The 27,257-nt window shown below is 42.5% G+C and overlaps 1 protein-coding gene across 1 annotated transcript in view; it reads left to right on the top strand.

Annotated features, from left to right (window-relative positions):
* The first annotated feature begins 5,859 nt into the window (after positions 1 to 5,859).
* LOC139017551 (cyclin-Y-like protein 1) overlaps positions 5,860 to 27,257 on the top strand; it is a 52,846-nt gene continuing 31,448 nt past the window's right edge. The window contains exons 1-2 of the mRNA XM_070426192.1: positions 5,860 to 5,905; positions 19,932 to 20,121. The gene's annotated coding sequence lies outside the window, so the exon portion shown is untranslated. The remainder of the gene's footprint in view (positions 5,906 to 19,931; positions 20,122 to 27,257) is intronic.

Raw genomic sequence — 27,257 nt, 5'->3', positions numbered from 1 at the left:
TGTACACTCACAAACCCCTCTTGCTCTGCAGTGAGCAAGATGTTTCCAGGCAATAATTGGGGAAAATTTACAGGATTCATCCTGTTGGGTGTTTTTTTAAAAGTATCATAGATTTACACTGAATTTTTTCCAATGTCTGAAAATAATTATTTTATATATTTTTGTTTGCCTTCAGATTTTGTCTTTGCATAAGGAGAGAGGGTTAATCCAGTTCATTTCTTTGTTGTGGCTAGAAAGGGAAACTACTGTTTTATTTTTACTCTGATTATTTTTAAATTATTTTATTAGGAAACCATTCAGTAATTTTAGTTGGGAACTTTGTCCTGGGTATATTAAATATTTGATGGGTTTTTCCAGTACAGTGGGGCCTTGACTTACGAGTTTAATTCATTCTGAGACCGAGCTCGTTAAGGAGCTCATTAAGGAGCTTGTTAACTCAAATTACTCTATCAACTCAATGCAAAAAATTGAGACAGCTGGTATCTCAAAAAACCCGTTAGTCAGGACACTCGTAAGTCAAGGCCCCACTGTACAAGCATTTTACACACTAGGGTTTTATCATTGAGTCAGGATCAAGAGGACACATGAATTTCCTCTGAGCTTAAACCACCAAGTCTAAATATACTTGACTCTAGAAAATATCTAAGAGTATAAGAGTTTAGTTTTTTGTCCACTTCAGAATTGTTGTTTACGTAAATAATATTTTTATGTTCTAAGCTGGTTCATCATATTCAGGAACAATTATATTTTGTGTTTTCAAGTTTCCCATTGCTAATATGTGCTAGGCTCTGATATAATTAACTATGTTCATAAAAATTGACATCTGATCATCGTTTGTAGATCTTTATACAGAGAATTCCCAATTTCACAAGCTTCACTTTAAAGTTTAAAACATGGGTATTTTGGTTGTCTTAACTAGGAAGAAAAGTTTCTAAATAATACTACAACACAATTAGAATAAGTGATCATTATCCATAGGTTTTGTTTTAAGTTACATATTCCTTTTATGAAAATTATTTCTAATTTGCAGACAGCCTATTTCAAACATTAAATAAACTACTTACTCTCCAATGTATTTCTCTTATGTGTGTTTTTTTTTTTATTGTAAAATACGTGGAAAGAAAGTAGCTGCATTCTACAGCTGTGACAAAGTCAATAAATGAGACAAGGAACATCAGTAATAAATAAGACAATTTACGTCCTTCAAAAATGACTATCTCTACTCAATATCAAAGCCATAGCCAGTGGTAGAGCCCAGAAGCTGGCATGGCTACAGTGAATACTTACTGGGAAATCAGGTTGTCACTCTATCGGCTACATTATACTGACAAGGGCACACTAAGATTCCTGTGGAACATTTAAGAGCTTTCCTTTTGAGTTCACTGCTAGGAAATGATCTCATTTCACTTGGTCACTGATATCAGTTGAGTGACAGAATGCATTTCATTGCTGCTACTGCAAAGCAGTTAGCTTTTACTTCCCATTGTAGGCAGAGTCCAGAGTGTTCGTTAGTGAGAAATAGGAAGAAGTGTACTAAATCCATAAGATTGATGCAAAAAAATAAAAATTATATTACATTTCCAAATGTTACTATGTTTCTAGAATGGCTAGGGGTCATGGGAATAGAGCATGTTCCAATATGATGTCAGGTAATTCACATTTTACATACACACACTTGCCCTGCTTATCAGCTATCAGAAGTTAGACTCCTATAACAAAATTAAAAAGTCCCAAAGTGTTTTCAGAACTAATTGTGTCTTCTAGTAACCACTAAATCTATAAGGATCTATGGTTAGTTAAACTGAGTTTCTATTGAAGTATAGTAATCCTCCTTTGGAAAATTGCTATTTGAAACTGCTGTTTGAACTATGTTATTCTTAGACAGTCTCTTATTCAGTAGGTCAATTCTGCTATTTTTAGATAGTCTCTTATTCTGTAAAATATAACTTTGTTTTTTAGCTTGGATAATAGAAAAGTTAAACTTAATTGTCTGACCTTGAAAGCTAGCCCTCTAACATAAGGGACTGATACGCTGATACTGATGTCAGGTGTCTATAAAGATATGACATATACTCAAGGTTACAAGTTGTCTGTATAGTATGACAGGTTTTTGCTAGATATGATATGTACTCAAGGTTAAAGCTGTCTACAAAAATAACTTATACAAAGAACTAGAAGGATATAAAAAGGAAATACTCCTTCCTGTGCTTGTTCAGAATTTGACAGAGGTAATCTGCTCTGAACCTGTGAGCAATAAAGATGACTCCTAACTAATTGGCTCATTAAGGCTTCTAGTCCAGCTCGCTGATTTTCGATACAGCACTATGTCATAGGTAACTAGAGAAACGACACCACTACCCAAAAGCTATGATCAAATCACAACCAGGAATCATATTCTCACACTACTATTTGGATATTAGTGATCTAGTCATCATCTATTCATGGATCCAGGTATGTGACTTGAATTTATATACAACTAAGGAAGAGTATTGTGTTCACTTTTACTGAAATACTTAAGCTCATATCTGTACAGCACATTACAGGTTACATTATATATTTATACATATTAACATATTTAAAAACTATGTAAGATATGGGGAGAATGATTGCCTCATGGGAGATAGGACCACCAATTTTAGAAGGGTAATAGGCTAATGTTACATGTGCAATCATGTGCAATCTTTGTGTTTGCTACACTTTCTAAAAATTAAGGTCCACAGAAACTGTCAATGTCGATATAATATGAATATACCAATTTTGGGGAATAAATGATAGAACTAAAACAAGGGCTTATAATAGAGAATTAGTGGAGAAAGGAGTGATTACAAAGAAATTTCCAGAGGAAATTGTATGATGTATAATATTACAAGAGACTGAATAAACTCTCTTCTGTTAAACCAAACACAAAAGAGATTGTGAAAATGATAAAGCAATGCCACTATTCCATTTTTTTTTTTTTTGCCTCAAATAATAAAATTTATTTTTATAGTTCTGGAAAAACACTCAAGCCCTCCAAGGCCCTCCAGGGTTTCTTACTACAGTTAATTCTAATAAGAAAATTGGCTTTTAACAACATACAACAACAAAGCTGCAGTGTTGATACCTGCTATTTCAGTTCATTTTATCCTTTCTAATAATTGATTTATTTAAAAACTCTTACCCAAGTCCAGCTGTGTAGAGGATTTAATTTTTGTTAGCATTTTGTAAAATTATGGGGGTTACTTCTGGCAGAAATCTATTTCCACATGCTTACACTAAGTCTTTTGTGACTGGAAACAATAGTAGCCTTGGTTGCATGATCTTTATAGATATTTCTGTTTTGTTTGCAATATAAACTATAGAATTAACTTTTAGGCACTTGTGTACTTACTAGTTCATTCCTTAAATAAGCTCATTCATACAAAGCGACCCCCAAGGCTCACAACTGAGGGCTGAGGCGTTGCCCCGCCCCCTCCTCTAGTCCTCGCTCCGCCCCCTCTACCGTGGCCCCTCCCCTCCCCCCTGGCCGCGCCCTTCCAGGCGGTCAAGTCAGTTACTCTCTGGGCTGGAGGTTGGGGCTGGGACCCGGCTTTCAGCATCCAGGGCACCGGTCCATCCTGTGCAGCGGCCTATTGCTGTCTCCTGGCCTCCCCGCCCGGGGCTGCAGGGCCACAGCGAGCCCGCCTCCCGCGGCCACGGCAGCCCAGCAGGTAACAGGCGCCGGGGCTGCAGTGCGATGGGAGCACCCGGCGCGGTGCGGGCGGTGGGATCTGCTCCCCGAGATGCTCGGGCGCCTGGGGGAGTCACCCGGAGCCACCCTCCCGCCTCGAGGCGCCTTCAAGGTGAAGCCCGCGGGGCGGCAGCGGGGGTACCTGGCGGGGCGGTGGGGCGGGGCTGGGCGTGGGGCCTCAGCAGCTGCAGGGGGGACCCCTTGGGGACCTCGCAGGACCCCGGGTGAGGCGGCTGGGCCCACGGGAGGCTGGGGGAGGTGCAGGTGGAGGGAAAACCTTGGAGTTGAGGCAGAGTCAGGTGCTCAAGGGAAAAGGAGTCACTGATAGTGGCTTTAAGCTACTCACGTTTTAAAAACGCCTTTTTTTAAAATTGAGAAAGGTGTCTCTTCTGGGGAAGTGTTAATCACACATTTTCGGAATACAAGCGCTTTGCAGTGAGATTTACACATTAACATTCTTTATCTTTAAAATTAAAAGCATCCTGTGAGTGTAACTGAAGTTGTTTGAGGGCTTTTTCTCAAATGACAAGTTGATGAAAGCAGGTGACTCATCTTTGTCTGCCCTGAAGTGGGGGGCAGGGGGTGGGGGGAATAGCAAAGGGAGGTGGGGTGGATGCTGATGAGGAAGGAATGCCTATGCAGGTTTGTGAGGGTTGTGGGGTGGGACCTTGTTTCTGTCATTCTCTTGGGCGAGAGTAGAATAACTCTTGTTGTGTTTTTTTTTTTCTAATTTTACACACAGCTTTCAAGTTTGTTTTAAAAAGGGCCTCTTTGAAAACAATCTCTGGGTTTTAGGGATGCACCTGCTGCTCATGCAGTAACCCTTTGCAGACAAGTCCTAGGCAATTAGCTATGATTTGATGTACTTGTAAAGAAGCACTTTGAATTGCTGTTACCTTTTCTTTGATGTGCTTAATGTAACCTTTTTCATTCACCCTTTGTTCACAAGAGAAATGGTGAAGGTCACCACGTTTCAGCAGTAAAGGACTCTTGGGGCAGTGTCCCCTTCCAGGTGCACCCTCTTCTACAAACTGGTATTTCCATTTAGGCCCCCCCCCCCCCCCCCCCCCCGTTGTCTTTTCATCTTTGTTGTTGAAAGTATTACATAGGTCCTCCTTTTCCCCCGTTAACCTCCTCCAGCCCGCTGCCATCCCCAGGCCCTCACCACCCCATTGTCTGTGTCCCTGGGTTATGCATATATGCATACAAGTTCATTGGTTGATCTCTTCCCACCGCCTTTCCCTGCTTTCCCTCTGGGGTTCAACAGTCTGTTCATGCTTCTAAGCTCAAAGCATGGGGTCAAGTTTAGTTTCCTCCTACCCTCCGGTAGGCAGGTAGTATTTATCGTGCTCATTTTACATGTACATAAACTCAAGGCTCGAGAGACAAAAGGAGTTCAGCCCCAGGTTACTTGACATCTACTCGATTTTGTATCCATCATGGACTTAATCCAGGACCCAGCAAGGTCCCCACCACCAAGCAAGCTTCTGCATACCCGTTTGATCACATGTACCTGAGTCAGAGATGGAGATGTTATTTCAGAGTGAGGAAATATTGTCTGTTAGATGATGGGTTTTCTTTTCCTCAGAGGTTGCTAAGAGTCTGACTGGTAGCAGAAAGTTATTTTTTTACACAGTCAAAACAAAACAAAACCGAAGTGCTAAGTGAAAGTATTTCAAATTTTCCCTCTCCTAACAGATTAGAGTTTCTAGCACCCAAGGAAAATTCCCATAAAGAAACTTTATCCTGTTAATTTGTATGGAAAATGAGGCCTCTCATCTGATGGTCACAGCTCTCTGGAGGTGTGGGCAATTGGAAGGAGATTTAGGCTGTTTACAAAGTACTTGCCTGTGTTCTTAACTTGGGATCTCTGCTCCTTTTTGACCTCCACTAGATGGTGCTCTGGGTGCTGCTTTTTGGAGATTTCAGACTGTTTCTCCTTAGAGCATTTCACTGACAAAGGAGCAAATGTACTATAACTGTTTCTGTTGTAATTGCGATTCCGAGAGAATTGCAATCAGTGATTTAATCTGTTTTATTCAACGAGATTATTTGGATAGAAGGAAACAACAGCTTAATTTAAAGTGAATGAAATTGTTGTTAATTTTTAAAATAACTTCTACTGAAAAGCTCTCTGGTTCTCCTTGTGTCAGGAACCCAGACCACAATGTGGATTTATTGGTCCTTATCAGGCAGGTAAGTGTTTTGTGTGTGTTTCTTGAATGCTCATTTATATCTTCCTAATCTCTTAGGAGAGCATGATTATCACCCTGCCTCACTTATGAACCTGCTGATGGTAGGAGCTGTTCCTCAAGCTTCCTTGTTCCAAGGATAGCTTGGTGAGGTTGTTGGAGAAGGGAGAGGAGAAAACATAGCGGTTGCTTGGATAAAAAACATGACCTGTTTTAGGTGTAGGAGTTGCAGTGTTAGTGGAGAATAAGGACTAGTTAGGATGATTGCAATTTGTGAGATGTTTTGCAGAAAGCACTGAACTTTTAAAAGGCCGGGGAAGAATGGGAATGGGAAGGTCTTTAGGTAGCTGGTGTGTGTTTATTTCTGTTCCACTGACGTCCATGTGGGGAGAAGAGCTTTGCTAAACCCTTTCTTGGAAACAACTATGATCCTCTGGGGATTTGATTGTGATTGGGAGGAGGAATCTACACAAGTGACATTCCTTCTAGAAAAGTAGCTCCCACCAGTGCTGCCAGCCCTTGGGTGAGTGTGAGCATAGGAAGGTGGGTGGTTGTAAGTAGCCAAGCAGATTAAAGACTTGCCTGAGTGTGGGCTTCCCAGCGCTCTCCGCACCCTTGACAACTTTAATCGAGTAAGAATTCTCACTAAGGCTTATAGCTGTCCTGGGTTCCAGACTTGGACTAGTTACCTATTTAATCTTCAAGTTTGTTTTTAATTTAAATAATTAAGTGGAATACTGAACTTTGTAAAATGAGTTGAATATGTAAGTGAATAGCTTAAAAGACTATTAGGCACATGGTAGGCTCTAGTCTGGTGGGTGTGTGAACATACTTACTATGATACTCTGGTCTTCCACCCCCTAGAAAGGCCCCACTAGAAATAGGCAAACTTGAATATGCATAGCCCTCTACTGCTCCAGCCTGAGAACTCGTGTTCAGGGAGAAAAGAAGGCTATTGGTCTAAATATTGCTTTGAAAAGAGCAGGAGACATAGGATGCTGTAAAGGACTGGTGTAGGTTAAGGTCAGGGACAACTTTAGCAGTTTTTGCTGTAGTATATGTGGTAAAAGCATCTGGTTAGCTTTACTCATGACAAAACATTGTCTTTGAAAGACAGTGGCTATACTAGTAATGTTTACTGTTAGGGTTTGGTCAGTGAGGGGGACTATGGAAGAATTCACAACTGAAAGAAGACATGTAGAGAAGTTCATTTTGCTTACCATTGTACTGCCAGTCAATACAAGGCAGGGAACAAAAAGCTGCTTCCACCTTTAAAGAGTAATGGCTTCTGTTGCTAGGTGACAAGGAAAAGAGGAGGATTTGGGGCTGAAGTTGAGCAGATAGATACCAACGGCTGTCTTGAAAAGTTACAGTTTGCTTCCTTTCCAGGAGACAGTCCAGCAGATGTCCTAGGGAAATGTCTTATCAGTATTTTCCCAAGCCTGTAAAATAGGCTTAGAGCAAAAATTGTTAAGAGTTCAAAAGAGGCTTGTTTGAAGGTGAGGGGGAAGGGAAGTTTCTGTTAACTAGGGACTCTTTGGTGAGAATTATCCCTGAGTTGTGAAAACAGAAAAGAGGAGGTGGATGCAAGAATGTAGCCTTGATGCTGACTGGTCTGACTTAGTGGTTGAGTGTCTACCTATGAACCAGGTTCAATTCCCAGTCAAGCCACATGCCTAGATTTCCAGCTCAATTCCCAGTATGGGGCCTGCAGGAAGTAACAGATCAATGATTCTCTGTTATCATTGACTAGGGATCCAGTGCACATACTCGTGCACCTTGAAAGGAACTGTGGGCTGCAAGGCTGTGGTGGGGACAGGGGCGGGTCTCGGCCCATCCTCTGCGACCTCGCCCGGCCCCTCCTGCTGCTGCTCCCCTCCCCCCACCCATCCCCTTTCTTCCTGCAGTCCTGCTCCCACCTCTGCCTCTGCTCCCACCTCTACTCCCAAGCCCTGACAGCACCAGCCTTGCTTGCACCAACTGAAGGTGCAGAGCACTCTTTGAGGCTGATGGCACAGAGCAATTGGGGCTAGTGCCCACAGCAGTTGCGAGCAGCAGCTGCTGCCCTGATTGCCCCTCAGGAGCAGGGGGATGTGAAGAAGCCCTCAGGGATGATCCAGGCCTGCGCAATTGGGACTGGCTATGGGTGCAAGTGGGGCCAGTGCTGGCAGTGGGTGTGAGCAGCGGCTCCGGCACTGGCAGCAGGTGCAAGTGGGGCTGCCATGGACGATGCCCGCCATGTTCCATGCTCTGCCAACACCCGCTGCCAAAGCCTGCCATGCTCCGTGCATGCCCCCTGGTGGTCAGCACATGTCATAGTGATCCGTTGTTCAGTTGTTCAGTTCGGTCTCTGCATGTTAGAGTTTTATATATATAGATGTTTCTAACTCTCCCTGTCCCTTCCTCTCTGAAATCAATAAAAAATATATATTTTTAAAAAGAATGCAGCTTTCAGTATAGTCCACACTTTATATAAAAGGCGTTTTATTTTTTAATTTTCTAACATTTTTAAAATCCTCACCTGAGTATATTTTTTCCATTGATTTTTTTGAGTGAGTGGAAGGGAGATGGGAGGAGAGAGAGGTGAGAAAGACTAATCAATTGGTTGCCCCCCATACCTGGTCCCACTGAGGCAGGGGATCCTGCAACTGAGGTACGTGCTCTTGACTGGGGATTGAACCTATAATCCCTCCATCCTCTGGCCAATGCTCTAACCCAGACCTAAACAGGCCAGGGCTATCACAAAAGTTTTAAATGTTGCTCCTGGGAGTTTAAAGGAAATAGCTAAAGTGATCTGCAGTACCCAGTAACATCTGGTCTATGGTGACCATGTATTTGATGACCCTGAATGCAGTTCTTGGAGATAGCTTTGCTCAGCATGCTGAATGCCTGGTTGATATCCTTTCTTTTATTTTTTAAATAATTATTGAATTTGAGAGAGAGAGGGAGAGGGAGAGAAACATTGATTTGGTGTTCCACTTATTTATGCATTTATTAGTTGTTTCTTGCATGTGTCCTGACTGGAGGTCAAACCCCATAACCTTGGCCTATTAGGACAATGCTCCAACCAACTGAGCTTCCTAGCCAGGGCAGTGCCTGGTTGATTTTCTTTCTGCCTGAGAGCCCACCTCTTGTTGGCAGTCTTCTGAAAAGCTGCACCCCCTTCCCATTACACCCTGTCACATTCACTCATTTTATATCTGTTGTAGAACACTCTTTTTAAAAAAATATATTTTATTGATTTTTCACAGAGAGGAAGGGAGAGGGATAGAGAGTTAGAAACATCAATGAGAGAGAAACATCAATCAGCTGCCTCCTGCACACTCCCCACTGGGTATGTGCCCTCAACCAAGGTACATGCCCTTGACCAGAATCGAACCTGGGACCCTTGAGTCCATAGGCCGACGCTCCATCCACTGAGCCAAACCGGTTAGGCAAATCTATCACACTCTTATCTTAGCTTTATTTGTTTACCTTTTACTGTTTCCTCGGCTAAAATATAAACTCTATGGGCAAGAATCTGATCTTGGCTACTGTGCTCCCAACACAGTACCTGGTGTAGAGGGACTGAATACTTACTGGTTCAATTAAGGAATGTATGAGGTGGGGAACAGCCTCCTGTGCTCCCTCCAAATCAGGTGTGCAGACTTGAGTGGATGCTGTTTTTTAGATAGGACAGGGGTCTCAAATGCTATTCTGATTGAATGCTGTTCTTGCTAAATGTTCAAATGTAGCACAGTATTTTGCAGACCAGCTGTAAACAGGATGAGTTTGACAGGAACTCAGCCCATAAATGTAGCCAACTTCGATGTAATGGACTAAATAGTGCAGTGAAGCAAGGCTCAGCCTCCCTTCTGAGAGACAGAATTTGGATATGAATGCCCTGTCTCCTTTACTTGCTGCAAGAAAAAGAAAACTGCTTTGGGACAGACAGCCACATTTTGTTCTTGAATAGAGCAGCCCAAGCTAGAGCACCCCAGCTGGCAAACGCCTTGAGTTTGGTAACAAGTTCATGGTCCACTATCATTATGGGTGCATGAAAAGCCTGTCATTTTTATTGTACCTTTCTTTTAAAAAAAAAAATATATTTTATTGATTTTTTACAGAGAGGAAGGGAGAGGGATAGAGAGTTAGAAACATCGATGAGAGAGAAACATCGATCAGCTGCCTCCTGCCCGCCCCCCCCCCCCCCCCAGGGGATGTGCCCGCAACCAAGGTACATGCCCTTGACCAGAATCGAACCTGGGACCCTTGAGTCCACAGGCCAATGCTCTATCCACTGAACCAAACCGGTCAGGGCTGTACCTTTCTTTTTGGTGTTTTATTTTTTTTTTTTTTGGAGGGGGTTAATCCTCACCTGAGGATATTTTTTCCCCATTGATTTTTAGAGAGAGTGAATGGGAGAAAGAGAGGTGGGGGTTGGGGAAGAGAGAGGGGGGAGAGAGAGAGAGAGAGAGAAAGAGAGAGAGAAACATCACCAATGAGAGAGAATCATTGATTGGCTGCCTCCTGCATGCCCTGGACTGGGGATTGAGCCCGCAACCTGGGCAGTGCCCTGACCTGGAATCGAACCATGACTTTCTAATTCATAGGTGGATGCTCAACCACTGAATCACACTGGCGGGGCTAACTAGGTAGCTTTTTAAAATCATTTTCCCCATGCCCTCTAGGTTAACTGAATAATCATTCTGGGGAGTAGAGTCTAGCAATCGTATATTTAAAAACTCCTCTTGTGCCCTAGCCAGATTTGCTCAGTAGATAGAGTGTTGGCCTGCAGACTGAGGGGCCCTGGGTTCAGTTCTGGTCAAGGTCATGAACCTCCGTTGCAGGCTCAATCCCTGGCCCTGGTTGGGGTGCATGGGGGAGGCAACCAAGCAATTTGTCTTTCTCACATAGATGTTTCTCTCTCTGTGTCTCTCCCCTTCCCTTCCATTCTCTCTAAAAACCAATGGAAAAAAATATCCTTGGGTGAGGATTAACCAAAAACAACAACATAATAAAAACCTCCTCTACTGATATCCATGCTTGAAATCATGCATCAAATATATTCACATTTTTTCAATAGCGTCTAAAATTTTTCTCCTTAGTCTTGTGCCTTAGATTAAATCCTAAGTATCTCAGTTTTCATTTCTACTGTGAATGAATTTTCCCCCTACCCAGTATAGGGGAACCCCATTGATATATATGCCCATATATATAGCTATAAATTAATCAGCTAATTTTTCTATATTTAATTTTTTGGGTCATGTTGAACTCTTACTATATTTAATGACTAATTTTTTGGATGTTTTATGAAGATGATTATTTGATTTTATTTATTTTTTGAGAAGAACATTTATTGCATAAATTACAGAGGTTGGAAAAGTTATTCCTAGGAGAAATGTGTTTAGGAAACAAGTAATGGAGGAGAAGGAAGGGCCCTTGGAACTTGGGTGGGAGGAAGCTAATGGTAAAGTGCCTGGGAAGGAGGAGGGGCAGGGGGAGGGCACTGGGTCCTCCATCCTCAGGTTTTAAGGGTGGAGATTTTAGAGGAGGTCCCAGAAGATCTCAATAGAATACTCAGGGAAAAAAAAATGGCGGAGGCTTAGACGGACGTGTTGGTCCTTCGTCCCGGAGCAGATAGGGGCGAGCAGCTGAAACGGGTAACAACCAGCCCGATCAAGCTGGGGAGGTTCAGCTGAGAGACAGTCTGCAGCCAGGAAAGACAGAGAACTCCTGAAAAATGCGGATGGTTAGAGATTGAGGCTGAAACTTCCCCCTGGGCGCCAGCGCAGCGGCGAGACCGCACCATCTTGGGAGGCGGTTATCGGCATCCAGAGATCGGCTACTAACCCAGCGGCTACTAACCCGGAGGCGGCGACTTGTGGGCGGCGCGACTGCGGGAGCCCAGAGGAGGCCTGCGCCCCTCCACGGAGGGGCGGACACTCCTGGGCGGCCAGCAGAGGCACAGCGACCACACCATCTTGGGAAACAGAGCTGCTTGAGACTAGGATCCTGGCCTCAGCACCACCCAGTCTGATCTCAGACGCATACCAGGACCCTGCAGCCACTGGGGACAGAGACCTGTGACCACAGCTACAGACCTGCAGACACGGAAAGTTCGGAGATCCCTGCTGCAGATCCGTGAGTAGCAGAGCCCATCCCCCCTTCCCCCAGGATCGCGGGCAGTGCCAGAGTAACTAACTGATAGACCTACCCCTTGCCGGGGCCTCAGCGCTGCAGAAACTTTGGCCTGAAAGTGCACGAGCACCTTAGAACTGATCCTATGCGCACTTCGGGCTTCAGAGCCCTGGGCTGGGAGCAAAAACGCGCACAGCACCAGGAACTAATCCTGTGCGCACTGCTGGCATCAGAGCCCTGGGCTGGGAGCAAAAACGCGCACAGCACCAGGAACTAATCCTGCGCGCACTGCTGGCATCAGAGCCCTGGGCTGGGAGCAATCGCGCGAACGGGAGTTTGTCCGCCTAGCACAGGCCCAGAAACCCCGTTTCTCAGGGCAGGAGGCAGCACCAAGCACCAGTGACTTGACTGTGTTTCTTATCACCTGCGCCTGAGATCCTGATTTCCTGTGCATTCGTACTAAGAGCCAGTGAATCCAATTCCTGGTGCAAGGGCACACAGGGACCCTGATTCTCAAGGTGAGGTTGCGCGAAGCAACAGAGACTCTGATACTGAACTCTTGGGGAACTCTGACTCCTGGCGCAAGCTAGGGGGCTCTGCTCTGGTGCTAAACACGCGTCAGGGGGGCCTCTATTTCAGCACAGTGCAGGCAGGGTCCCTAATTCTAAGGGCACGCGCGAGGCCACATTGAGTGTTGGCAACACTGACACAGAGCGAGCCTGGTTCCCACCAACCAACAACAACCACACATCTTAGTGTCAGAGCTCTTCAGTGACACTAGGGTGGTGGGAGCCTCCCACTGCGCACGGCCCAGGCCCACGCAACTCAACCTTTGAACCATCAGGAGATAATCAGAATGAAGAGACGACACAATACCCAGAGGAAAGACAATGAAGAATCACCAAGAAAGGAAATTAATGAAGCTGAAGCGTGCAACATGACAGAAAAAGAATTCAGAATGATGGTTGTACAATTCATTCACCGGATGGATGAGAAAATCAACAACCTATGCAAGAATCAGGAAGAAATGAAAAGTGATATAGCTACAATCAAAAACACCATGGAAAGTTTCAACAGCAGACTAGAAGAAGCAGAAGACCGAATTAGTGAGTTAGAAGATAAGGCAGAGAAACAAGCTCAATCTGAACAGCAACTGGAGAAAAGAATTAAAAAACAGGAGGAGAGCCTAAGGGAGCTTCAGGACAACATGAAACGAAGTAACATACGCATAATAGGGCTGCAAGAAGGACAAGAAGAGCAGCAAGGATTAGAAAATCTATTTGAAGAAATAATGACAGAAAACTTCCCAGATATGGGGAAGAAAAAAGTTACACAAATACAGAGAGTCCCAGGCAAGATGAACCCCAAAAGACCGACACCAAGACACGTCATAATAACGATGGCAAATGTACAAGACAAAGAGAGAATCTTAAAGGCTGCAAGAGAGAAACAGAGAGTTACCTACAAAGGGTCCCCCATCAGATTATCAAACGATTTCTCAACAGAAACACATCAGGCCAGAAAAGAATGGACGGAAATCTACAAAGTGATGCAAAGCAAAGGACTGAATCCAAGAATACTCTATCCAGCAAGGCTATCATTCAAAATTGAAGGGGAAATAAGAAGCTTCACAGACAAAAAAAGGCTAAGGGAGTTCATCACCACCAAGCCAGCAATGCAAGAAATGCTAAAGGGACTGGTGTAAAAAGAAGAAATAAAAAGCCCAGAAAGAAAGCAGCCACAAAAAAATAGAAATGGCTACAAACAAGTACCTTTCAATAATAACTTTAAATGTAAATGGACTAAATGGTCCAATCAAAAGATATCGAGTGGCTGAATGGATAAAAAAACATGACCCATACATTTGCTGTCTACAAGAGACCCACCTCATTAGAAGGGACTCACACAGACTGAAAGTGAAGGGATGGAAAAATATCTTTCAGGCAAATGGAAATGAAAAAAAAGCTGGGGTAGCAATACTTATATCCGACAAAATAGACCTCAAAGTGAAGGCCATAACCAGAGATAAGGAAGGCCACTTCATAATACTAAAGGGATCAATACAACAAGAGGATATAACCCTGATAAACATATATGCACCCAATGCAGGAGCACCCACATACATAAGAAAACTCCTGGAAGGTATCAGGGGAGAGATCGACAACAATACAATCATAGTAGGGGACTTTAATACACCACTAACATCACTGGATAAATCCGCTAGACAAAAACTCAGCAAAGAAACAGCAATCCTAAATGACTCACTAGATCAGATGGACTTAATTGACATCTTCAGAACACTTCACCCCACAGCTGCGGAATATACATTCCTCTCAGGTACTCATGGGACATATTCAAAAATAGACCACATATTGGGTCACAAGCAAAGTCTCCACAAATTCAAGAAGATTGAAATCATAAAAAGCATCTTCTCAGACCACGATGGCATAATGTTAGAAATAAACCACAATAAAAACAACCCAAAATACTCAAACACTTGGAAGCTGAATAGCATGTTATTAAATATTGATTGGGTTACCGATGACATCAAAGAAGAAATTAAAAACATCCTGGACACTAATGACAATGAAAACACAACAATCCAAAACCTCTGGGACACAATGAAAGCAGTCCTGAGAGGGAAGTTTATAGCTCTACAGGCCTACCTCAAAAAACAAGAAAAAATGGTAGTTAATCATCTAACTCTACAACTCAAAGAATTAGAAAGAGAGCAACAAGAAAAGCCCAGAGTGAGCAGAAGGAAGGAGATAATAAAGATTAGAGCAGAAATCAATGAAATAGAGACCAAAAAAACAATACAGAAAATCAATGAAACCAAGAGCTGGTTCTTTGAAAGGATAAACAAGATTGACAAACCCCTAGCCAGGCTCACCAAGAAGCAAAGAGAGAGGTCCCAAATAAACCAAATCAGAAATGATAGAGGCGAAATAACAACAGACCCCAAAGAAATACAAATGATTGTTAAACAATACTACGGACAACTCTACTCCAACAAACTAGACAACCTGGAGGAAATGGACAAATTCCTAGAAAAATACAACATTCCAAAACTCAATCAGGAAGAATCTAAAAATCTCAATAGGCCAATAACGATGGAAGAAATTGAAGCAGTCATCAAAAAGCTTCCAGCAAACAAAAGCCCAGGACCAGACGGCTTCTCAGGGGAGTTTTACCAAACTTTTAAGGAAGAACTGAAACCTATCCTCCTCAGATTACTACAAAAAGTCCAAGAGGATGGAACACTTCCAAACACATTTTATGAAGCTAGCATCACCCTAATACCAAAACCAGGTAAAGACAACACAATGAAAGAGAATTACAGGCCAATATCCCTCATGAACATAGATGCCAAAATCCTCAACAAAATCTTAGCAAATCGGATCCAGCAGTACATCAGAAGGATCATACACCATGACCAAGTAGGATTTATCCCAGGGATGCAAGGATGGTACAACATCCGTAAATCAATAAACGTGATACATCACATAAACAAATTGAAAGAAAAAAACCACATGGTCATATCAATTGATGCAGAAAAAGCATTTGACAAAATCCAACACCCATTTTTGATAAAAACTCTCAGCAAGGTGGGAATAGAAGGGTCATACCTCAACATAATAAAAGCCATATATGACAGGCCCACAGCCAACATCATACTCAATGGACAAAAACTAACACCATTTCCCCTAAGAACAGGAACAAGACAGGGATGTCCACTCTCTCCACTCCTGTTCAACATAGTCCTGGAAGTATTAGCCATTGCAATTAGACAAGAAGAAGAAATAAAAGGCATCCAAATTGGAAAAGAGGAAGTAAAACTGTCCTTATTTGCAGATGACATGATATTATACATACAGAACCCTAGAGACTCCATCAAAAAACTACTAGACTTAATACATGAATTTGGCAATGTAGCAGGATACAAAATTAACCCCAAGAAATCCGAGGCATTTCTATATACCAATAGTGAACTTTCAGAAAGAGAGATTATAAAAACAATCCCATTTACCATCGCACCCCAAAAATTAAGATACCTAGGAATAAACTTAACTAAAGAGGTAAAAGACCTCTACTCAGAAAACTACAGGACGTTGAAAAAAGAGATAGAGGAAGACATAAACAGATGGAAGAACATACCATGTTCTTGGATTGGTAGAATCAACATCATTAAAATGTCCATATTACCCAAAGCAATCTATATATTCAACGCACTTCCCATTAAAATACCAATGGCCTTCTTCAAGGATCTAGAACGAACTCTCCAAAAATTCATCTGGAATAAAAAAAGACCCCGAATAGCTGCAGCGATCCTGAGAAAAAACAAAGTAGGTGGGATCTCAATGCCAGATATCAAGCTGTATTACAAAGCCACTGTTCTCAAAACTGCCTGGTACTGGCACAAGAACAGACATATAGATCAGTGGAATAGAATAGAGAGTCCAGAAATTAGCCCGAACCAATATGCTCAATTAATTTTTGACAAAGGAGGCATGAACATACAATGGAGCCAAGATAGTCTCTTCAATAAATGGTGTTGGGAAAATTGGACAGATATATGCAAGAAAATGAAACTAGACCACCAACTTACACCATACACAAGAATAAACTCAAAATGGATAAAGGACTTAAATGTACGACAGGAAACCATAAAAATTCTAGAAGAATACAAAGGCAGCAAAATCTCAGACATATGCCAAAACAATTTCTTCACTGATACAGCTCCTAGGGCAGTTGAAACTAAAGAGAAACTGAACAAATGGGACTACATCAAAATAAAAAGCTTCTGCACAGCAAAAGAAACCATCAACAAAACAACAAGAAAACCCACCTCGTGGGAAAACATATTTGCCAACGTCATATCTGATAAGGGCTTAATCTCCAAAATTTATAGGGAACTCATACAACTTAACAAAAAGAAGATAAACAATCCAATCAAAAAATGGGCAAAGGATCTAAATAGACACCTTTCAAAAGAGGACATTCAGAAAGCCAAGAGACATATGAAAACATGCTCAAAGTCACTAATCATCCGAGAGATGCAAATCAAAACAACAATGAGGTACCATCTCACACCTGTCAGAATGGCCATCATCAACAAATCAACAAACGACAAGTGCTGGAGAGGATGTGGAGAAAAAGGAACACTTGTGCACTGCTGGTGGGAATGCAGACTGGTGCAGCCACTATGGAAGGCAGTATGGAGGTTCCTCAAAAAATTGGAAATGGAACTCCCATTTGACCCTGTGATCCCACTTCTAGGAATATATCCCAAGAAACCAGAAACACCAATCAGAAAGGATATATGCACCCCGATGTTCATAGCAGCACAATTCACCATAGCTAAGATCTGGAAACAGCCTAAGTGCCCATCAGTAGATGAATGGATTAGAAAGCTGTGGTACATCTACACGATGGAATACTATGCTGCTGTAAAAAAGAAGGAATTCTTACCATTTGCAACAGCATGGATGGAACTGGAGAGCATTATGCTAAGTGAAATAAGCCAGTCAATGAAGGAAAAATACCACATGATCTCACTCATTCATGGATAATAAAGACCATTACAAACTTTTGAACAATAATAGATACAGAGGCAAAGCTGCCTCAAACTGATTGTCAAACTGCAGTGGGAAGGCCAGGGAGGGTTGGGGGGGAGGAGGGAGGGGATTAAGAGATCAACCGAAGGACTTGTATGCATCCATATAACCATAACTAATGGACATAAGACACTGGGGGGTAAGGGAGGGCAGGGGTCTGTCAAGGGCGGGGGGGAAAAAAGGACACTTATGTAATACACTTTGTAATACTTTTAGCGAAAAATAAAAAAAATAAAAATAAAAAAAAAATATACACATGAAAATATGGTAAATAGTGAATATGTATGACCAGATTAAAAAATTGAATGAAATATTAAAATGCTAATTATGTAACAGACATAATAAGACATTCAATAATTTTGTTAGAGAAGCTTCCAGAAAGAGGTGAGAAATTGATGATGAAAAATTGCTCAGAGACAAAATTGTGTATGGAATATTGGGTGAATGGAAAGAAAAAAAATCTGTCTGGCAGCAATGAATAAGTGCTTATTCATAGGAATAAACAAAAAATTGTTTTTATTTTCAAAAAAAAAAAAAAATAGAATACTCAGTAGCTTTCCAGTGTGTCCTTTCATGGTGTGGTCTCCACTGACTGATTGGCTGGCACCAGGGCAGGGGGTCCTGACATCAGCTGCAGCTGTTTTTGCTGGGTCTGGAGCTGAAATACAACTGAGGCCTAGATGTCATCTCTAGGGAGGGAAGGTCAGGGGGTCCAAACCTCGTGGCCAGCACTATGCTAGGGGAGGAAACGCTACCCTGGGGGCAAGGTCCCACCCTACAATTGAGTGTCCATTGCTAGGCACCTGGGGCTTTCCATCCTGGTGACCTTCTGTGCCTGGCCCATCGTCCTTGCTCTACTCGTGTCTAACTGCCTACAACATCCTCTCTCCCCCCTTCAAGGATCTTGGCTCTGAAGTCTTTCAGAGAAAAGGGGTGCATGGTCTTTTCTGTAGCTGCTTCCTATTGAAAGGGGGCAACGTTTTTCTTCAGAGCCAAGAGATCCTTGCTTTCTGTCCCAGGGACAATGAGGCCTGGGCATGGAAGGAGGTTGTGCTCTTGTCTGGTATTCCCTGAGTGCACATTGGACTTGTCACCTGATGGAGACAAACTGTGTTAAAAAAAATCTTAATATTATTGGGGCAAAAGCTAGGATAACAATAATTATGACAGCTGGTCCAGTGGAAAGAAAAGCGTTTTAGTACTCACTGATCCAAGTCAAAAGATGGAAGAAAATGAAACATTAGTTGGAGAATTGTAGCTAAATATTTCAGAAAACTAGATAAATTCAGTATTTAGTTCAATTCCTAGGTAAAAAAACAAACAAACAAAAACAACAACAACAACTTTGAAACAATTGAAGTCTAATGCTCACAACTGTGTATTACAGAGTTCATTGAAACATAACTTTCGCCCCTAAAATCACCCTCATTGTTATTAAAGAGCAAAATTAGGACCAATTTATTTACTGTGTTAAATCTAGTTTCAATTTGGCCTGGTTATTTGCCTTATTCTGTGTAAAATCAAAAGGTGGTTGCCCTAACTGGTTGGGCTCAATGGATAGAGCATTCATTCACCTGCAGACTGAAGGGTCTCAGGTTCGATTCCGGCCAAGGGCACATGGCCGGCTTGCGGGCTCCATCCACAGTAGGGGGCATGTGGAAGGCAGCCGATCAATGATTCTCTCTCATCATTGATGTTTCTATCTCTCCCTCTCCCTTCCTCTCTGAAATCAATAAAAAAGATATTATTTTTTTAAAAAAGGTGGTTAATTTCTTGCTTATAGCTGGGTTTTTCGGAACATAAAATTAATTAACTTAGTTGGTCCTTTACTGAGCACCATGTGCCAGTTTGTGTTGTAGGCTCAGGAAATGAAGCTAGAGCAAGACAGACACTCAACTTTAAAGCCCCAGTGTTGCGTGGAGGCAGGTTATTTATTTCTAAAGGGATATATTAAAGCCAGCTAGCCAGCTAGATGCCATTAAATATGTGATGGCCACACCCATCACTGAGAGAGAAAGGGTATTTTTTCTACTGACATTTACTTAGGAAACTTACTGAACACCTAAAAAAGGGGAAAAGAAAGAAAAGAAACCCCTACTCCCTTCTTAGGACTTATTTCAAAAATGCCCTGTGGTTTGGGACTGTAATCACAGTGGACCTTTTGGTCTGACACTGACCGGTCCAATAAGCATTAATACCCTGATGGGATGGCAAACTAACACCCTTATTATTTTTTTCAGAGCATCATATCAAATCAATTAACAGCCTCATCTCAATTGACTCCCTTGCCAGAAAGAAACCTAATGCTGTGAGAAGTGAGATGACTGGAGGCGAGTTCAGAAGGTGTGGAAAGAGACAGATGGCAGAGGTACTGCACAGTTTACTAAAATGTGAATATCAACACCATCGAATGCCCACTTCCTAAAAACCCGGATTAGAATGTCCTGAAGTTGGAAATGGGAGCTGTTCCACATCAAATCAGGTATAGCAATTCTTAGCATTTTTGTTTACATATGCCTTTGAGAATATGATGATAATGATGAACTCAGCCCAGGAAAAGTGTACATATTACTTACACACAAAATCCTGTTCTATAAGAACCACTATAATACCCAAGCTGGAACCCTATTAGTCACAGTGTCCATACACTGTGTAATCCTATGTGATCACTTGGCTGCCAGAGAGTGTTTCTTCTATCTGACCTAGTTTCATTCTATAGCGTAAGCCTCTGTCCAGTGTTTCTGACCTGTTTGCTTCAGAAAAGATTACTACAGAACTTCTTGTAAAAATTTTTCATATATGCAAAAGGGCTATGAAATTTTGTGATGAAAATTCCTGAAGTTGAAACTTTTCTAATCTTTCCCTACAGATTGTGGCATGGAGTGCTAGTTACTTTCCAATACCCGGTTCTCCCTTCTGTGTTAGTTATTCAGCAATAAGATTACATTTTTGAGCCTCTCTTATAGCTACATATGGCGATGTGACTAGTCTTTAAGCCAGTAATATGTAAGCACCACGCTATGAAGATATTCTGAAACAAAATCTACCTTGTCTTACTTTGCCCTGCTGTCTGGAATGAAGACAAAAGAGCCGGAGATCAATAGCCATTCTGAACCATGAGTTTGAGATGTGATGGGAAATACTGTGTGTTGACCCTTCTAATAGAAATAATTTTCATGAAAATAGACACCTTGTTTATCTTGGTCTAAGCAACATCCCCAGCACTTAAAACCTGTATGGAATGTGGGAAGGGCTCAGGTATTGCATGGGTATTGAATGAATGAGTTTACACCAAACTGTGAAACACTGATCATAAAGTCCTCCCAGGGGACATTCTGCCCTCAGTAGCAAAGGCAAGTTCTCTGTTTCTATAACAAAATCTAACTCCTCCATAATTCAAATTATATTACTCCTATTAGCTTCCCTTTGCTCTCCTTGTTATAGGAGATATTCTTTTCTTACTGCTCTCCAATGTTCTCTTCAAACAAAGTATGTTAAAATCTATTTTCCTAATAATTCTTTCCATCATTTTTTGGCTTAGCAAGTTTAAAATTATTTAATATTTAAAGTCATGCATTTCTATTTGTGTGTGTATCTGTTGTTAAGTGCAGGCACTATTTTGCAACATAATCTTCAGTGTTGTCTCAAGCCTACAAGAGTCATCCAAAAGGGTATCTAATGACATTCCTAGGACTTTAGACAATATTAGGATGGAATGCAGTCACCAGGTTCTGAGGATTTAACTAGATGCTATTTACAGAAACTGAAGTTCACCAAATGTTTTCCCATCCCACTGTGGTCTCCACATTTTAATATATTGCTCATTCTTGTCACCAGACCTTACTTATATCTTTTAAGCTATTGAGTATTCATAATTTCTGCTTCATTGATTTTTGAGGTGACCTTTCCCTCCTATCCTTTTAATAAAGGAGAACACTATATCTCATCAATTTTGGTGGGGCATGTATTTGATTAAAGAGTTTGTAAATGTTCCTACTTTTTGCAATTACTGTACATGTCATTTTCTCAACTTTTTTTCTCTACTCCAACAGTTGTTTCTATTTCTTTTAATTATTTGGGAGAAATAATTAGCCTCCTCTTCTACATTTCTGACATACGTATTTATAGTAGAGCTCCTTGGTTTTTATTAAAATGTCTTTTCAATGTACCTGCTTTTGAGGAAAGATATTATTCAGTTTTCCTAGGTATTTTGTGAAAGGACAGAACGGGGCTGATAACCGTGTTCCTAACTCCTCTTCAAGCAAAAGCCATAGAATGTATGTATCAGTTGCTCAGCCAGCCCTTATCTCAGCCAATAGGAACGCAAGGAAACTAGCCCAAGGCCAAAAGTATGCTAGCCACCTCCTGTCTTTGTGTAACCAGACCCTAGCTGCACCCTGCCCTTGCATCATTAGCGCCCCCCCCCCCCCCCCCCCCCCCCCCCCGCCATCACTCAACCAACCAGAATTGGCCAAATCAGTGGTCCGAGTGAGCCCCCACCCCCTGACCCAAGCCCTATAAATTCTTTGTTCTCTTGGAACTCGGAGCTCTCTCTTGCATCCAGTAATGGAGGCAGAAGGGGGACCAAGTCCCGGGCTTGAATAAAAGACCCTTTGCTTTTGCATCGGAAAAGGCTCCCTGGTGGTGGATTATTGGGGACCCCGAACTCTGGGCATAACATTTTGAGCTTTTCTGAGGTGTATACTTCTCTACACAGTATCCTCTCCTTCCCAGAGTAGCTTTCCACAGGGAAGCCTATTAAAATAAAGAATAATAGAGGCCACCAGATGAGCTCTTCCTAAGTCTCTCCTCCACCAGGAATGTCTCTGTGAGCACCCAGGACCCTCTCCCTCCTTGTTTTCCTGTCTTTCTAAAGCAAATCTATCCCTGCTCTGGAGGGCATCCACGGCTGCTTCTGTGGGGGGTCTTGCTCCATTTAGTCTCCCTTCTCCTCTAACTACACACTTTTTCTTTCTCCTTTGGCTCTTCCCCTTTAACATATAAATATACTCATTTTTTTTATCTTAAAATAAAAAATCCTAAAGCTGTATTTCCTTCTAACTACGACCACATCTCTCTTCTCAGCCAAAGGTTTGGGAAGAGAAGCCCTCAGTTGCTTTCCTCACCTTCTCTCTTCCTATTCACTTCTCCACCCAGTTGGATCATCAAATGCATTTGTAGGTTTCCTGCCCTCCTGACAACATTTGAGTGTGTTTAGGAAATGCTGTTTGAAGCCCGAGGCTGGGCCACATGTGTGCGCTGGGAGAGGGGATAGAGGGCCTACAGGGCAGGGAGGACCAGCATTCTGACCCACTGCCTTCCCTGCCAGGTGGGCACGTGGAGGGAACGCTGCCGTGATTGGTCCCTCGTAACCAGGTGACCACAGAATGTGTTCTGGTTGGCTGGGGCCCGCCAGGAGCCCTGCCTTCAGTTGAGAAGCAGCTGTGGCAGGCGGTGGAGCTTCGGCTGTGCTCTCTTCTTGCAGTGGTTGTGATTCTCAGCAGTTGCCTGATCAGCACACCTTTTAAATACGTGAGACTGCTGGCTGTCCTCACAGACTAGTCAACTCTGTGGAGGCAGCAGCAGCTGACAGCTGGGCGGGGGCGGCGGGGCCCCCTGGGTTTGCCCTATTGGGGGTGGGGGGGGGGGTGGTTAGGGGGACTGTTGAGTGAAGGCAGTGACAGCAGCAGGAGTAGAGGTTCCTCATGGGGAACAAACTCACCTGCTGCTTGAAGCCCAAGGCCAGCCGCAGGCGGGGCCGGGAATCTGAGTCGGTGCATCCGGCCCCTGAGTCTGGTGACCATGACCGTGAGGCGGGCCGAGCTGATGAGGATTTTGAGTTCTTGGATTTCATGTTCACCAAATGCCACCCTGTGCTGCGCCTCAGTGACCTGCAATTGCCCGAAGGTAAGGAGGTGGCAGGTGTTCGCTGATCTCAGTCACACCTCTGGGCTCTGCTGACCCCAGGATCCCTAAGGCTCCTTCTTGCCTGGGGCAGCTCTCTAAGACCTGGCTCTTCCTGGCGCCCCCACCCCTTATTTTTTCCCATCATGTCTGGCCAGTTCCTTTCCCTGTTCAGTACCCCAATGCCCAGTTCTTTCCTCCATCCCCATTCAGCCTAAGACACTCTTCCTGCTCATGGCTGTGTTTAGTGTCTTGTGGGACTCCATGAAGACTTTTGGGTATATTTTCTCCTTTTCCTCAATGAAAACTTTAATACCCCAACTGTAGAGTTTCCATCCCATCTCCCTATCCCTACCAAGCCTTATGGTTCTTAGTGAAGGAAGCAGTAGGGCCTGTGAAACCCTTGTTTCTTCCTGTTAAGTTAGTTGATACTGGGGACAGTTCAGCTGCAAAGACTTTATGGTTTGTTATGTAAACTCAAAATTGATAACCGACACAGAACCTCTATGGTGTTCTTAAGTAGGCTGTTTTCAGTTGCCTGGATAGAAGCTGTTTATTCCTTCCAACTATAATTTGAACACAGAAGGAAATGGTGGGAGAGGGAACTCAGAATTTCTGAATGATGTGAAACGTTACCGCCAGTCCTACAGAGAATAGTTGCTTGTTTGATTTTTACACAAAGATGGGCCCAGGGAGTCTGATTACTTTAATATCTCCACTTAGACACAAACACGTCTTCAGTCTTACTTCCGTGACTTAACAGACTTCCCTGTCATATTGCTTGTTCTAAGGAGGAGTGAGTGGTTCAGTTCACAAGAGTGTTGGTCAAAAGTTTCAAAAGAGAACACTGGGCATTTAAACTTAAATTGGTGACATAAAGTCTTGGGAGGTAAGATTCCAAATGGTGCACAAGAATGTCGGTTTGTCTCCATGGCTCCCTCTCCATCCTCTCCCCTCCTGCAGTAGATTCCTGTTTAACTGCAGGAATGTTGAGGTGTAAGTTCTAAAGAGCAGGTGCCTGAAGCCTGGGGAGAGTGGGGGACATGAGTGGAGAAGAGGGAGAAGAGAGGAAATACTGAATAACAATGTAACTAATGAAGACTGTTTTTTGTGTTTTGTTGTTGTTGTTTTTAAGTAGAAAATGTACATTTACAAAGATGTTAAAGCCCCTTTGGCCCATTTTATTTTTAATTTAAATGGCAGAGATTATTTCATTGTTTCATAGAGAAAACACATTATAGCTTTTATTCTATTTAAACTCTAGTTGAGCTTTTAATTTCTTTAAAAGTTAGAATAATTAAGCCTGGGGATTCACCTGGATGGTGGACATGGCTTTGTAACTGAAAAGTACTCCTTGTTCAGAATATTCAAATAGTGTCAAAAAACAAACAAATTATGTGAATTAATTGTATCTTTAAACACAATGCAAGCGAGGACCTGTGGAAACTTCTGTTCACTCTGTTTGGTGCTGTAAGGTGTGCCTCTCCCTGAGTGATTTTATAAACCAGTTAGTAGATGGGTAGTGTTGGAGGAAGACCAAAATAGGACCTTTATATACTTTAAAGATATACAACTGATTCCCATGCATCACTCATTTGGTCCTTCTAACTGCAAACAAGGCCCATGTATACTCTCCTTCTATTGCTGATGAAGAAACCGAGACTTAGAGATGTGAACCAACTGTGTAACCAGCTGCTGAACAGGAGAGGCTGACATGCAGATGATAGATGTGCCAAGTTCAATTTTGTCTGCATACAGCACTCCTTAGAATTCAGCCTATATGTTATAAACTCTCCACAAAGTGAGTCTATTTAACTTGCTCCAGTCTTGATTATTTCCATTTGAAATTATTGTATACAACTCAGAAGCAACAATTACCTCTCCATCCCATGTGTATAATTCATTACCAGGGATAAGAATAAAAATAGAAGTCAACAGCAGCATCAAATTACCAGGTTATTGAGCTGATATATTTTATATAGTTTGTTCTGAGGGGCTCCCATTGAAGGGACAGTGCTCTGGATATTTGCCAGAGGGATTTTGCCAAAAGCTGGTAGGAGGGCAGGTCAAGTAACAAAGATTAAGCATAAGCCTACAAGAAGTCATGATAAATCAGAAAAGTTGAAAAAAATGGAGTTCATAAGTATATAACTTACCTTTTTATGTTTAACATGATAGTTTGAGTTTCAATTCATTTTTAACTTTGGGGGGCATTCACTAAAGTGATATGAGAAATCTCAATTTCATCATTTGCCCATTAGTAAGTTTCCATAGAAACATGGTGGGAATACCAAATATCAAGTACAAGCACATTGAAAGTTTGCTTGTAATGTCTTTATTTCAGACAATTTTACATCAGTTTCTCTGGAAACTAAGAAATACCTTCTTGGATGTAAAACATTCTGGCTTTTCTAAAATGGAGAATTGAATTATTTGGTTACTTACACACAATCACATTTGAATGATGTTCTGCCTTGTTCTTCTGAAACAGATGAACCTGATTTCTTTATGTCATTCCAAAGCAATATTCTTAAGAACCTGGCACAGATCTCAGATAGACTTAACAGAATTTTTCTAGTACCTTGCCTTTATCTAACAGTGTATCTGACCTAACCGATGGTAATATCAGTAACACAAAAAAAGGCCCTAGAGTCCTGTGATCAATTTAATCATTACTCTTCAACTGTTCATGCAGCCTTTTATGTTCTGACCTATGAGCTCTGCTAATTTGCTGCTAAATGTGCTCTCTCTCAATGAAGCCTTTCTCCCTCTCCCCTGAGGAGTGAGTGGGCAGTGAATTGGCAACATGATGAGGAAAAAACCTCTGCACAACAGAACTTTACTTTTTCCAGTAATTACTTTAACCCTCTTTTTTTGTGGGGATGAATATTAATAAGCATTTGATGTAAAAGGTTGGAAAATAATATTTTGGTGTTTATTCTTCCTGAGTCTTTTGTATGCGTATAAACATAACAGTCTATTTTAGAAAAATGAGGGCACTCTTTATGTGCTGCTGTGTCACTCAGAGTTATAAAGAGAATAAGGACATCAAGCTCCTGGACCTGTGCCTGACCCCTGGCGAGCATCCAGGATCTTTCCATGCAGCTGTGTGAGCTCCCCTGCAGGCCTTCTAATAACTGATCCTGTACCTTCAAATGGTTGGAGCACCATTCAGTTACCCACTGTTATGAGGGGCCATCTTTCAACATGAAGCCAGACACAATCCCATTGTAATGCTTTATTCTTGGGACACAGATTAAAATAGATGCATTGTATTTACCTCTAGAATTCAGATGGTATACTTCCTTATAACTTCATTAGGATGTCATTTGTAGTTAAGGTATTTTAAAGTTAAATATTCATATATACACACACACACACACACACACACACACACACTAGAGGCCCGGTGCATAAAAATTTGTGCACTCAGGGGGGGGGGGGGGTGTCCCTCAGCCTGGCCTATGCCTCTTGCAGTCTGGGACCCCCTGGATGATGTCCACCTGCTAGCTTAGGTCCGCTCTCTGGGGGACTGGGCTTAAGCTGACAGCCAGACATCCCTCTGGCAGCCCAGCAGCCCTCGGGGAATGTCCACTTACCAGAATGGAGCAGACCTAAGCCGCAGTCGGATATCCTTAGTGCTGCTGAGGAGGCGGGAGAGGCTCCTGCCACCACCGCTGTGCTGGCAGCCGTCAGCCTGGCTTGTGGCTGAGC

The sequence above is a fragment of the Myotis yumanensis genome, unplaced genomic scaffold (assembly GCF_028538775.1).
Source record: "Myotis yumanensis isolate MYYU_CA2020_CCGP unplaced genomic scaffold, mMyoYum1.0.hap1 SCAF_1, whole genome shotgun sequence".
NCBI classification, from domain to species: Eukaryota; Metazoa; Chordata; class Mammalia; order Chiroptera; family Vespertilionidae; genus Myotis; species Myotis yumanensis.
This window is presented reverse-complemented; position numbering and strand designations above follow the sequence as displayed.